Below are 14,641 nucleotides of genomic sequence, written 5' to 3'. Positions count from 1 at the left end.
GGCCAGGGACATTCTGGGGAGGCACCCCTGAGATGCCACTCAGAAGCCAGGCACCTCCCACACAGGGGGCAGGAAGACTCCACGCTCTTTTCGGGGTCACTCCTAACCCCTTCCTATGCTGGGCAGAAGTCGCCAAGGACTAACAAGGTACCCTGGTGACATCCAACTAGAGCTCTGATCCGTGGACCTCAGACCCTCACGCAGTCCGTGAGCCTGACTGTGGACGCCCAGGTCCCGGCCTCACCCTTCCCCGGGGCTGTCACCTCCTTAGCCTCAGCAGGAGTCATCTGAGGCCTCTTGGCTCCCAGGGCAGACAGCAGGCTCAGCAGGAGCAGCAGCATGGTCCCCATATCTGCAAAGTGCTCCTGGCTCCTGCTACTCTTTATCACACACTGGTGGCCCTGGAGGCAGGGCCCCACCTCCCCGCCCCTGCAAGTCTCCCCCAGTCTGCCCTGCGGGGCTGGTTGCACTGTTTGGTTTGGACTCCATGAATGGACGGTGCTCATTTGTATAATTAGCCATCTGACTGCCTTTTCATTCACTCCGAGGCGGCGTTTTCCAAGGTGAAAGTTATTGGCATGGGAAGTGCCCACCCTGGATCCCGGAGCCCAGAGAAGGACAAGGGCTCCTTGTGCTCCCTCCCTCCCTCCCCGGGTGCCTGGACTAGACCTGCTCCTGACTCACACCCTGGACTTGCTGGTCTACACTCAGGCCCCAGTTCCCACCAAGAGCAAAGCCACCCCACATTCCCATTCATCGTGGACATTCAGACCCCACACCCAGTGTCCAGGCCTGCCCTAAACACCCCCACCCCGCACTCCGCTGTGTACCCCAGCTCTGAGCCCTGCAAGTTACTTGCTATCTTTCCCTGGTTCCTGTGTCCTGTCTTCCCACTGTGCCTTCAGGGGGGCCCTGGAGACCTTGCTGGTATTCTACACCCTCAGTCTTGCTCCCCATCAGCCTATCAGTTTGGCCTTTAGAAGTTCCTAAATCTACCTCCTCTTCCTACAGAGCCTAATCCCTCTTCTCTCGTTCCAGGCCCAGAGGGCTGAGGACACAGGACTTTGTCTGAAGTTCTGACTGCTCTTTGGTTCCACTTCTCACTTGTTCTCCCTTTGTATGGGGAAAATAACTCCCAACCTGATAGATGTTAGATGTGCTGACTTCGTGGTCTCACAACATCAAGGAATGAAGGCACAAAACAAAGGAGGAAATGGGGGCCGTTTTGTTGGAAATAAGGAAAAGAATAGCTCCTGGGTATCCAGGAGGTGTCCCAAGAGGGTGGCCATGGACACCCTTTGTCGGGGGTAGTTTATACAGCGAAGTCACAATGTGGGTACAACATGGGTCAGACTACAATCAACTGATAGGATTACACGTATAGCCACTTAGCTAATATTGATCTTGTGTGTCTGCACATGTATGCACGTCTGTCTCTGTATGTGTGCGTACCCATGGATGAACTTGTGCCTGTGTTGTGTCTCTGGGCACATGTATTCATGTGTGTAGGTACATTAGCTGTGCATGTGCATGTTGTTGGCAATAAGCTCTAGACTCGATTTGTAGATGCCGAAATAAAGTACTCACACACCAAGAAATCTCAACAAGGAAGTTTACTTCTGCAGAAGGGTGAGCTACAACACTAAGGTGAGGTAGCAAGCACACAGAAAGGCAGCAGCAGGCTCTCTGTATGTCCTAGTGCATGAGAAGCAGCTGACCGTTTCCCCATTGGCTGCATTGAAGGCTCACAATCTACTCCAAATGGCTAAGCTAGGTGGATGAGGGGAGGGCCTGAAGGGTTGCTGGGCAAGGGGTTTGAGAGCAGGGGGAACTGAATGTCCTCCGCACAAGGTGTTCCTGGTATTCAGTTGTAACAACTGCAACCCAGGTGCATGAGGTGGAGGAGGGTAGCCTAGGGTGAAATAAAGTTTAAGGTGGAGGAGCTCCTGTTTGCATCCTTGACAGAAAAGACAGGGCCATGATTTCTCACATATGTGTTTGTGTCTGTGTGTGTGTTTGTGTATGCACACGTGTCATTGATGTGTATCTCCATGTATGTATATGCACATCTCTGTTCATGTGTGTCATTTGTGTGAGAGTGTGGACATGCGTTTTGTGTGTCTCGGTGTGAACATGGTATTTACATGTGTGTGCATGGCATGTCTGCATGTGAACATCCTTTGGGCTCCTCTAGTAAGGGAAGCCAGCAGAACAATCTCCTTGCTGGTAGTCCTTACTTGAAAGGGTAGTGAGCCTTCCATGACTCCAGAACCCCTACCCCTGCTCCTCCAACTGGGGTGAACTGACCCCCTGAGTCAGCCAGCCCAGGGCCAGAGGAGGACAGTGCTTAGAGACATTGCCACCACTCGACAGAGTGAGCTATGTCTCTCAGTCCTCTCAACAAAGAATCGTGGGCCACAACTAGGAAGCCTTCGTCCATTTGTTTTTCTAGAAATTCATTTTCCTGTATAGTCTTCAGAATAAGGACCTCGTAACGCCATATCCTGGACTCAGAAGATGTGGACATGTCAGTTCCCCCCCAGCAGAGATGAATTAAGGTTTCCTTCAAAATGAAGGCTCCACTGGGTGGGAGATGGTCCTGCATCTTCCAGGTGGGGCTCAGGACAGTTGAAAGTTCCTAGAAGTAGGAGAGGGAGACAGGAAGAAGAAGTGAGCACAGATTTGTCTGTGGAGCAGTCACGTTGTGAGGTAGGATGGAAGAAATAAAGACAGCTTACAAGGAGACGAGGAATATCATAATCATAAAAACAAAAACTGCAGCTTCAGGACATAAAACCAATAGATGACAAGCCGGGCCTATTCTTTTTACCTGCAATGGGCCACAGCTATTCTTTTTTCACTTGCAGCGGGGTTTTCCCATCAGCGGTGACGGTGGCCTCCTGCACGGCGGGCGTCACCCCTTCCCCGGAAGAAGAGACGACTGCCTTTCATCGCTTTCTGCAGAATTCCACCCAAAGTTCCGTAAACGCACCCAGCCCCAGACCTTAACGGGTCTCGTTTCTCTGCGTGCTCACACTCCATTCTTGCACGTGTGCTTTTCTAAGCCTGTCCTTTCCATGCCTCTTCCCGACAAGTCCTGAAAATTCTGCTTTTGTGATGGGAGTCTGCACATTTACCCGACAGGTAGCATGGGTTTAGGTTCTTCATCTCCAGTTTAGGACGCTGGCTAGTGACAGTTCTCTTGGTGACCACAGCAGAAGGTAAAAATGCCTTGGGACAGTGACTTTAGTAAGTCCACGCAAAGACTTTTCATTTTTCCTTTCCCACTTCCCCAACCCCTTGCCCTCTGAATTGTGGCTTTTTTTTTTTTTAAATCTTTCTCTCTCCCTTTCTACAAACCTCTGCAACCGTGTGGTCTTGTTTTTGTTTCTGTTTTTTCCTCTCTCTCTCTTCTTTTCAGCAGATAGAGGCTCCTAACAGGAGGAGATGGGAGGGAAAGGGGGAGGGGGAAGGTAAAAGTGATGCAATGTATTCAAGCACCACTGCCCCATCAGGAATGTATTTAATCTCTCAGAAATACACTAACAAAAAAATCTGAAGAAAAGAAGACATAATATGCAAATGTTAAGCAAAATAAAGCAGAAGTACTAATTTGATATAAGATAAAACAGATTTCAGGAGAAAGAAAAATTAAGAGACATCATACAACGATGATGAGGCAGGGGAGGAGGCCATGGCTGAGACTGGCTGGGAAAGTACACACGACCTGTTAATTTCAAAATCCCAAGACACATGTGCAGAGCAGTTCCCAAAGCCCTGCATGTGGACTTCTGGCAAGGACTCGAGCAGGCGTCTGACAGGATGGCCAAGACCTGACGTCAGCCTGAGGACTGTGTGGCACAGAAAGGACAATCAACATTGAGCTCTTGGCTACTGTGTCCTTACACAGTCGTCCACTCTCATGCCGTGGGGCTCACTTCTCCTACTTTGACTTGGCCCAAATTCACTCTAGAGCCTGTTTTATTTTTCCTACCTGTAATAAATGTAAGACTTTGCTACCATCTTCACTTGTCTTGACCAGTTCTTTGCTGAGGACAGAAGCAATCTAGAAACCATCTCTAAAAGGAGACTCCAGCATCTCAAAACCCAGTAACAATAACTGGGCTGTTCTGATAAGAAAATAATGCACAACAGGGCAGGCTCTGGCCCCCCTCCCCTTGTTTTTACCTTAAAATGTTCTGTTCAAGATGCATAGCTGTGCTGCAGGATGTTCCTGCCCAATGTATCAAAGTGTTCTGCTCAAACAATGTAACTGTTTGTATGTGGTTTCAAGAATGCTCTATTAACTTTGCCCTGTGAGGTTCCCACTTCTTGCTACGGCTTAGCCCTAAAAGGTTCCTCTCAAGTTCCTTTCCCCAACTGTACATAAACGCACTCTCACTACAGCTCAGGGCTCAGAATTCAGAGAGTGTCAATTCCTCTGGGCCAGCCAGCTAATAAAGCTCAGTTTTTCTCCACCCCTTCAAGTGACTTTCAGAGTCTCTTGTCTTCAAATTGCTATAGCTGTAACATTTGGCTGTCATGCTGTCTCACTTTCCCACAACAATTCAACAAATGTACAACCCTAAATATGCACTTATTAAACAGCAGCGCTACACAGTATGTGAAACAAAACTGATGGAACTAAAAGGAGAAATAGGCAAATCCATAATTTTAATTGGAGACAGCAACACTTCCCTCTCAAGAACTGACAGAGCAGCTAGACAGAAGACCAGCAAAAACATTAAGGAAGTCTATTACATCATCACCACTGGAATCAAATTAACATCTATAAAACACTCCAAACGACAACAGCGCTACACATCTCTTTCAAACAATTAAGGAAACATGTACCAAGATAGACCCTCTCCTGAATCAGAATATGAAATGTAATGAACTTAAAAGAATTGAAATCAAATAAAAAGGGCTCTCTGAATACATGGAATCAAAGTACAAATCGATACCAGAAATATCACAGAAAGTCTTTCTCCACACACTCGGAAACCAAACAGCGCAACTCTAAACCACCAATGGATCCAAGAGGAAGTGTTGAGATGAATTTTTAAAGTACACCAGATGAAATTAAAATAAAGCGCAGCACATTAAAATGGGTGGGATATGCTGTATCATTGCTGACACAGAAATTTATACCACTCAATTCATGCAGTAGAAAAGAGGAAAAGTCTAACATCAAACATCTTAGAATCCACTTTGAGAACCTAGGATTAGAGAAACAAAAAGAAACCAAAGCAAGTAGAAGACAAATACAAGAGGGAAAATATTTCTGTTGCACAGAAAGCAGGGCAGAGAACCTTTTCGATGGGAAATAGGATGCACGTGGTGAATGGCATAAAATGATACCCAGTGACTTCAGGTGCTCACTGTCATTGCTCACTAGGACAAAGCCCCTCCTGGAAGCAAAAGTTGGGAAACCAACCAGCACTTGGCCAGAAATGTAGTGATCAAGACCAGAGGACTGCACGATGGGGTGACTTCTAATCATGTTAGAGGTATCAGAAAGAAAATGCCAAGCTTTCAAGCCAAGTAAGAGCCCAAAACTTAGAGAGCCTGTATAATGTCCTTAAAATAGTGAGTTTTGTACTCATAGGGCAGCAATGGCCAAAATAATCACACTCCAAATTTAATAGAGTGGGCTTCAGAGTTGCTTGGTGACATGAATTATACTGGCCGTGTGACAGTTGGGTCACTTAGGAAGAGACCAGGTGCCCAGAAACGGGACGCAGATGTGAGCTCAGGGGAAAGTGAGTGTGACCCTCAGCCCCTAGTATCTGCCCTTGCCTGAGGAGACCAGACTTGCAACTGTGGACTCTGCTGATGAGGCAGCTCACTGGAAGCAGGTGGCAAGGCGTTTGTGGAGCCTTCTAATGTTGGATCAGGAGCACTGAATACTGCGCATGGCAAGAACTCCAGAACTCTGGGCACATGATGACCCCGGCCACCCCACACTGACAGGACCATAGCCAGAAGCCTTCAAGCGGGCAAGGCCAGGGCCCTGCAGTGACTCTGGCCCCATACATACCTGCTGAGGGCCTCATGGTGTCAGGAGACGTTGCTGTCTGCTCTGGCCACCCCCTTTCTTTGCGTGTTTCTGAAACAGGACTTACAAATGTGATTTTGGGGCCAGGGATGTAGCTCAGTGGTTCCATCGCCTGCCTCGCAAGCACAAGGTCCCAAGTACCCAAAAACCAAACAAACAAATAAATGTGAGTATGTGTGCAGCTCAAACTTGTCTTATCAAGGACCTGTGACATTTTCTTTTGAAATGTGACTATTGGGAAGGATTAGCCTTAGTCTTTCCATCTTCTGCAGGAGGACAGAGTCCTAACTTCCGTAATTGCCACCAAGCAGGCACAGCTGGACTATATGTCAGGCACAGAATAGAAAAAATAAGACACAGAGCTAACAGGGTAGAGTGTCAGGAGACAAAGGTGCATGCTAATTTGAAAGGCAAAGTGTAATATGAAGAATAACTAATAACAAGGCAGAGGCTACTAAAATGCAGAGAAAGTATAAAATATACAAATAACATAAATCAAAATAAATCCTCCTCCAGGACTGAGGTGGTAAACTCAATGTGGCTCGGCCCTTAGATTTGCTTAGGCTGGGGCTGGTGGGCTAGAGGAGCCGTGGAACCCTCCAGAAAGCTGTCCAACAGGCTGCTGAGATCACAGAGGTGAGCACCACTGGGCATGCTCCTCACCAGCCAAATTCTGCGGGAGGAAGATGACAGCTGTGATATTAGGAGAAGCCCCTTTTTCCTGTGACTCTGCAGCGCCCTCTACTGACAGGGCCTAACCCTGAACCAGCTGCAAAGAAATGTCTAGAAACTGTCATGCTGAGGTGAAGGCCTTAAAACGCAGGAACCCCTATCCCCAGGCCCCTCCATCCCGCTCAGGGGGGCTCTTCCTGCACACTGGCTCTTTCCCTGCCCCGTATGTAGTCAGTGGGGCAGAGCCAGGCTGACCTCGCAGGAGCCCCATTGTCCAGGGACCACATGCAGGGCTCCCCAGGGAGGGTGTCCACCCTACAGCCAGTGTCTGAAGGGACCTCAGATCCCTATGGTCTGATCCGACCTTTGAACACAAAGGGCATCTGAGTCTCATTTGGACGCAAGCCACCTTAGCCGATGAGCCTCCTGCGCGGCTGACAGCACCCCAAGTGGTTCCCTCACCTGAAGGCTCCACAGAACAGGGTCCTTCCAGCCCGGCCCATCCCCCAGGTCCCCATGATGTCCCACTTGATGCACAGAGCCAAGGGGATCGACCAACTTTACTGGCAGCAGAGGCGCGGGAAAGTGTGGACGCTGGGGCCCTGGTCCCCCCCTCCACAGGTGGCAGGAGGTGACTGAGTCCGCAGCTCCTTGCTCCAAGCCTGTCTCTGCAGCTCTCCCTCTATGCACTAAGGCCCTTTGGACAACTGACAGAGCTCTGCAGGCCGAGAAAGAGAGAAAAGGGATCCGAGCGGTGTTCATGCGGTCAGCATTTAACCCAAGAAAAGAGACGCTTTAAGTACAGCCAAGGGGCTAAAACCACGGAAAAGGGAAGAGGAAATATGATTTCTTCTTTTTTCATCTCTTTGCTCGGCACAAACTCTCCAAAGAGCTCCAGGGCCTCTGGGTCATCAACTATCACACAGCCTGCAGGTTGGGTGGGGCACAAGTGGGTAAGGGAAGGCAGAGTCCCCAAGTCCTGTGAGTGTGGGCCCCATGGGAGCCCTGACTCCAGGCTGGGTGCTCACAGCTCTCCGGGGTCCTCCGTGCACTGACAGGATGCATCCCAGGATCAGAACTGTCCCTTCCCAAACCACCTGAGAAGGAGTCCAGCCAGGTTGGAGCCTTCGGGCAGAAATCGCTTTGTGTCTGGGACAGAGCATGAGCCACCAGAGCAGATAAGCCCTGCATGGGGCTGTCGGCACCCTGGGTCGCTCCCCCATCTGAAGCCCCACAGGAGAGGGGTCTCACCAGCCCAGACCACAAGAGCAGAGACACAGAGCTGCCTGTGTGTGCACATGCTGGGCTCGGGGATGCTCTGCCCCAACCCCTCCGTGAGGAACCACTCTGGGCTGACTGCCTTAAGGAGGGAGTCAGTGACCCTGCCCTGAATCACCACCGAGACCTTCTTGAGCAAGACCTCAGCACCTGCACCCACAGCCTCTCCTGTGTGATGATGCTCACATCACCCCCAAATCTTGCTCCAGGCAGCCTGCACACACAGACTCCATCCTGCACTGAGCCTGTCTGGTATGGACTCGGCCCTCCCTGGAGTCACGTGGCTCAGAGGCGTGAGGGTCACGTGAACTTCCATGTAGATGGACATGGGAAGTGACTCAGGACATCCGGGAGGGTCTGGCAGCACCGAGGACCTCTGAAGTCCACAGCCGCGATCTGTAGGTGGCAGTGGGCAGGCAGTGGAGTTTCTGTGGATGGCTCCCTACTCTAGCCCAAACCATGGGCGCCAAGCTGTGGCCGGTCCAGGTGATCTCTAGGAACTCGTGGGCCCAGGACCACCCAGTGAGCTGAGGGTCCAGGCGGCCCCCAGGTCAGCATGTGGTGGGTGGAGGTGGGGGCTAGAGAACGCCAGACCAGGGACGGAGGCACCAGTGAGGCTCCACGGTGGGAAGGACCCTTGCAGCAGAAGCCCTGAGAACTCAAAGGGCGGGGACAGCTGCAAGTCCCAGGATGGAGGTGAGACCGGCTGGCTAGTGGGGAGACAAGTTGAGGTGGAGGACTCCTCCCGGTCCCTAGGGACCTGTGGGGCAGGGTCCACTCCATGGGGTGGGAGCGTCCCGTGCACAGCAGGGTGTTGAGCAGATCCCAGCTCCACCCTTGGAAGCCTGGACCCCACTGCTCCTGTCATGACAACCACACTCGTCTCCAGACATTGCCCAATGTCCCCAGGACAGAGGTGTCCCAAACAGACCTCCCAGCCGGAGCGTGTCTACACCAGCAGCTGACTGGGGACAGAAGGGAGGACCTGCGGGCCAGTGGGGTATGAGTGGGCATGGGCTTCGGACATCAGGATTGGCGCCTGGAGAGCTGAGGCTAAGAGAGGCCCGCGGCTTGCCCAGCCCCTCCCACCACAAGCCCAGGAAACCCAGCCACGTCCCCTGACGGGAAGGGCAGGGTGTGGGCCCCCGAGGCAGTGTGCTTGATCAGCAGGAAATTCCGCAGTCCTCACCCCCACAAACTGGGAAGAGCTGGAACACACCCAGAAGCATTACAATCTGGTAGTACATGTAGTTCATGTAGCCACTGAAGTAGGCCACGCAGAAATTCTTCCCCAGCAGGACATAGATGTAGATGGTGTGTTTCCAAACTGCAGGCAACACAGTCCGTGTAAGCACCAGGTCCCTTTATGTGGCCTCTACTCCAAGAAAGAATTCCCAACCGCGTGCTTACGGGTTTGGTAGGTGCCGGGTTCGTCTCCTGCATCCAGGTGCAGCTTGCATTGAATGATCCAATGGGTCTCCTGGGGCACAGGACCCAAGCACAGCTGTGGTTCGGACACCTGCCCAGTCCTTCCCTGCTCCCACCTGAGGGGTCCCAGCCATGAGGTCAGCCCCTGCTTCCTCCAGGTGATAGTCTACAGCCACTCAGCCACCTCGGCTCTGTAGCCCGGGTCCTCAGGAGACTCGCGCTCAGTCCCTGAGGACACTGGGGCCTGCACCTGCCAACAAATTCCTGGAATGGCCTTGCGTGCTCCCTTCTATAGACGCTAAGGCCCTTCGGACAGCCGTGGCTCGTCAGGATGTGGCTCCCAGCAAGAACACATGGCTGGAAGAGATCCCACAGAACCCAAGCAGGGCTCTCTGAAGCCATTCAAGTTCCTACCTTAGTGCAGGGAGAGGGCAGGACCTTCTGGTCAGCCTCCCCACTTCCCAATACTGCAGATCAAAGGACCTGATCACTTACCTACATCTCCAGCCCTTTACATATTTTTCATTTTGAGAAGTGGTCTTTCTCATTGACCAAGCTGGCCTCAAAACTGAGATCCTGCCAAGTGTGGTGGTGCACGCCTGTCATCCCAGCACTCAGGAGGCTGAGGCAGGAGGATCACTGTGAGTTCGAGACCAGTCTGGGCTACACAGTGAGTTCCAGGTCAGTCTCAACTACATAGTGAGACCCTGTCTCAAAACACCAAAACACTGAGACCCTTCTACATTAGTTGCCCAGTTCCTGGGTTATGGACGGGCATACCTCGCTAAGCCAAAGCCACACAACTGGCCCTCTGTGGACCCACCTGCACTCTAAGCTCAGGACAGCTTTGTTTCCCGCCACCCAGGGCCATTTCCCACCGCAGAAGCCAGGACCTGCCCTGGATCTCCAGCCATTTCTCCAAACGGGTCTCCCAGAAGAAAGTCCAGGCTGGGTTCCTTTCTGACAGTATCCTGAAGGATCACGAGGCTCTGTCTACGCGTAGAAGTGAACACAGCGCCCACACCGGGCTTCGGGTAACATTGCTAGAAAGCCTGGGTCACAGAGAGCGCCTGCACAGAATGTGGCAGAGGGGCATCTCACCCTCGTGCGCCCAGCTCGGTGGCAGTGTGAGCATTGTCCCCGCAGCTACAGAGGTCGCCTGGCACAGCGCCGAGCTAAGGGGACAGGGCGCCATACTCTACAGAGATTGATGAGTGGCCTGAAGGGCCATAGGGGGATGAGGGCAGGGACTGGAGAACGCACAGCTGAGCGGGGAGGGGATGCCTGGCATGCGAGGTACTCGCCTAACACTGGTCCGAACCCCAACTTACTGCGATCATTTTCGGCCAGGATGAAGGGAGGCACTGCATAAGTCTTCGTCTCATCAGGAATAGGCATGTCCCCGGCCCAGCGTGTTGCATACCAGGTTCCTTCCCTCTGGAGGGGGGAAGCCATCCATGAGTGGGGCCATAAGGGCAGGGGAGCCAGGAAAGGGGACCCAGGCTGGAGCTGAAGGGGGAGCTGAAGCAGGATCAGGGCTCGGTTCAGAGCCTCAGGGCAGGTGAGATGAGGGCTGAGACACTGGGCTAGGGGTCCTGGTCACAGCACAGCCCCGAGCCACCATCGGCAGGGCTGGACAGGCCGGCCGGGATGGAGCCCTTCAGGGTCTTTCCTGAAGAGGAACCCTCAGTGGGCCACTGAGGAAGCGGGAACAGTTCACCCCAGGGCCAGATCAAATCTTGTCTGTGGGGGATGAGACAAGACGGGCGGCAGAAACAGTGGACAGAGTTCAGGGAGTGACAGCATGGGTGGACAGCACAACCACGGACCCCCCCTAGTGGGCCTCTGGAATACCACAACTTAGCTGCTGTGCAGGGACCAGACAGGTCTGTGACTCCTTCCCCAGCTGGTGCCCAGGTCCTCGAAGGGTGGGACTCACCAGGGTTCTCCCGGCACCAAATGGAAGTAGTTTTGCACCTGTCCACAAGTGCTGCACAGTCGCAGGGGTCTTGATCACAGTGCCCCAAGCCAGCTTCGGCCCCAGCTCTCACCTGGCTCCTGGGGTCCAAGCGCCCTTGACCTCATTTCTCTCCTGCACCCAAGACCTCAGGCCCATGGGTGAGGCCTGTGATAATTGGCCCTGGGCCCAAGTGCCAAGAGCCAGCAACTGATCAGCTCAGTGAGAGGTAGAGGAGGACTTGGGGTCACTGTGAGCAGGTCCTGAGGTAAGGATGAGTGTGCCCAGGAGCTGGACTTGTTACTAGAGCCTGGGTCCCTGGACACTGGCCTTGACCCCCAGACCTGTTAGGGACCAGGTCGGTTTAGCTTCTAGGAGGAGGACATCAAAGATAAAATGTAACCCAGTAGTTTGTCCATCAGAGGAGGGCCTGGGTTGATGCCTTGTCCCCTCCGAGGTCTGAAATCTTGCCGTGAAATGCACCAGAACTACTTCAAGTCAAAAATTCTTGGACAATCCATGGTTCTGTGGAGATGGTCGTGGATGAGCCTTTCATTTGGAAATGAAAATCCGAACGGGACCCATTTGGATGGATTTAAGAAGCTAAGAAGCTTCTCTGGAGCCCACAGAGCTGGCGACATGGCCACAGCCTGGGCGGCCTCCCCAAGCCACCACTCGGCCCTGTGCACCCTCCCAGAAGGCAGGCAGATGGTGCTCTGTCCCTTAGGGACCCATTCCTCCACTGAGAGACCCAAGGACACAACACAGGGCACCCCACCCACATCCTTTGGAGCCCTGGTCCACCACAGGCCCCTCCCCAGCCCTCCCCAGAGGGGAGGCGTCAGCAGGAGTCAGCAGAGGCCACACAGCTCCCACTGCACAGAAAAGGCTCAGTGCCACAGCCAGCAGGAGCAGCGGCATGGTCCCAGGTCAGCTCTGCGCTCCCAGCCGGCCTCCCCGCTGCCCTTTCATCGCACACCGGGTGGCTCTAGAGGACCCTGCCCTCCCTCCCCTGCGCAGTCTCCCCCATCTGCTCTGCAGGACGGTTGCCTTGCTTTGATTGGACCTGGTGAAAGGACGGAGGTGATCTGCGTAATTAGCCATCGGACTGTCCTTGGACACGCTCCGAGGAAGCATCGTCCTGGGGAGGGTGGCACCGGAGTGGGATGTGCCCGCCTCTGGGGTCTGCAGCCAGGACGGTGATGACAACAACAGCAGAAAGGCGCCCGACGATGCCCCGCAGTCCCCAGTCCCTCTCGGCTGAGCCGCTGTCAGCCCCTGTGTCCAGACCTCCCTGGCTCTCTGTGCCCTTCCCCTGGCACCCCTCAGCCTCTTCCCAGAGCTGCCCCTCCCCTCCCTCCAGGTTCCAGGAAGGCTGAGGGGAACAGGGCACTGACCGCCCGAAGACGAAGACGGCTCTCTGGTCCCGCCTCTCCTTCACCCGCCCTCGGGCTTCCTGGCTTTGTATCACAAGGCAACGGCCTCACCTTGCCCCTGTGCATGTGTGGGTGTGCACACGTATGTCGCAGTGTAACTGCACATGTGCGTGGACCTCGTGCCTGTATGTGCATGTGAGGGTGTTGCCCGTGTGTGTGCTGTATGTCTGTGTGTGCACATTTCTATGCATAACTGAAACCTTCCCTAGACGCCCCACGTAGACTCTGAGTTCAGCTGCATTTCATCCTCGGCTCCTCTCCTTTTGCAGACCGTCCCAACTCTATGTGTTCATTAGAGACCGCAGCGCCTGCCCCTCGGTTTCCCAGGTATGCAGGTGTTTGTGGGCAGGTACACCTAGGACGACCCAGGAAGCAGGTGGCAGCGGAACGATCCGCAGGGAGCAGATAGGAGACTGGGGAGACCCTGAGAGGCACAACAATGTATCCTGGACCACACACCTCTCAAAAAGAGGGGCCAGGACCTAAGCCAGCTCTATCTCCCCAAAGTTGGGGCTCTGGCTGCACCCAGATCTGTCCCAGGATGGCGGGGAGGGGTGAGCTGGTGTCACTGTGTCCAGTTGTCTATGAGGCATGCAGCCCCGGGGCCTAGGGGGAGGACTTCTGTGAGCAAGAGGCTTGGGTGCGGGACCCCAGGAGGTGACCTCCCTTCCTCCATGATGGGCCAGACAGAGCTTGGAACCCTGATGGCTGACACCACATCCCAGGGCGAGCCCCAGCCAGCTCACCTGTCTGGAGCTGCAGGCGTGAGCAGGATGCTCTCTTGTTCGCCTGACTGCTGAGGTTCAGTGGGGAGAGCGGGGTTTCAGCCATGTCTGGAGACTCTGATCGCTGTCCCAGAGGAGTCCCAGTGTGACCCAGAGCGTCCCGGGCCGGTCAGTCCTCACTCGGACCTCTCCCAGGCAGCCTCTCTCCACCCCAGTTTGTGTGTGTGAAGTTTTCTGTGCTGCAGTCACTGTGGTCTATGTCGTATGTCATTTCACTGTCCCTGCTTTTGAACGCTCCCTTTTGCTTCTCACCTCAGGGTGAAACTGAGTCAGTCTGGACCCCACTGGGTCCCTCAGGATGGGGGCCCTGCAGGAGGCAGGATTGCTGAGACAACACTGAACCACATGGTACCTGCCCTGAGGAGCTGGGACCCCTGCTTCCTCCCAACTTCCTGTGCACCAACTAAAGACTCGCCACCTCCCAGCAGGGGGGGCACCCGCTCTTCAAAAGGTGCACGCCCACCTCTAAGCTGGGGGGTGGGGGAGACACTCTTCACCTCCTGGCTGGTCCCCGAATGACGGGCCCCTCTCCCAGCCCAGTTTGCTTCTGTGGAAAGTGAGGTGCTTAGAAGGATCCTTCTTACGAGGACCAAGGAGCCTGAGCCTGGAAGTACTTGCCCAGCACTGTCTCTGCGCGGTGGGCTGCCCAGGGCCGTGGTCTCTTGTGTGAGGCTGGAGAAGCCCACAGACTCAATCCTCACCCCATTGGTAAAGGAGTTTCCGGGTTACAGCTGGGGCACCCCAACCTAGATTAGCCAGAGCAAGAAACTCCTGGTGCAGAATGAGGGGCCACAGGCCCACCGAGATGTCTCTGTAGGAGCGGGTTGAGTGCATCCATGGCCCAGTGAAGCACCTACTTTGTCCAGGGACACGTCCAGGCACTCAGGATATAACCCACGGAACTGTAGACAAATCTCCGGCTGTCCTAGGCCTGCATTCCCATCGGGGAGCCAGCTCGACCCCCTTGGCCCCCTGCACATCCCTGCAGGTGAGAATAGTGTGGGACATTAGAAGTGACATCCCCTTG

At 53.9% G+C, this 14,641-nt stretch overlaps 1 protein-coding gene across 5 annotated transcripts in view; it reads right to left on the bottom strand.

Annotated features, from left to right (window-relative positions):
• LOC104864462 (odorant-binding protein 2a-like) overlaps positions 1-14,641 on the bottom strand; it is a 59,265-nt gene that overhangs the window by 22,233 nt on the left and 22,391 nt on the right. For 2 of the 5 annotated variants that reach the window (XM_010627428.1, XM_010627432.1), the window contains exon 2: positions 10,768-10,873. The exons of 1 other annotated variant lie outside the window; for it this stretch is intronic. The gene's annotated coding sequence lies outside the window, so the exon portion shown is untranslated. Of the gene's footprint in view, positions 1-10,767; positions 10,874-13,575; positions 13,876-14,471; positions 14,574-14,641 lie in introns of those variants that run through there. 2 more of the 5 variants (XM_010627429.3, XM_010627430.2) reach the window with 2 other exon arrangements.

The sequence above is a fragment of the Fukomys damarensis genome, unplaced genomic scaffold (assembly GCF_012274545.1).
Source record: "Fukomys damarensis isolate Sample0158 unplaced genomic scaffold, DMR_v1.0_HiC HiC_scaffold_36, whole genome shotgun sequence".
NCBI classification, from domain to species: domain Eukaryota; kingdom Metazoa; phylum Chordata; class Mammalia; order Rodentia; family Bathyergidae; genus Fukomys; species Fukomys damarensis.
This window is presented reverse-complemented; position numbering and strand designations above follow the sequence as displayed.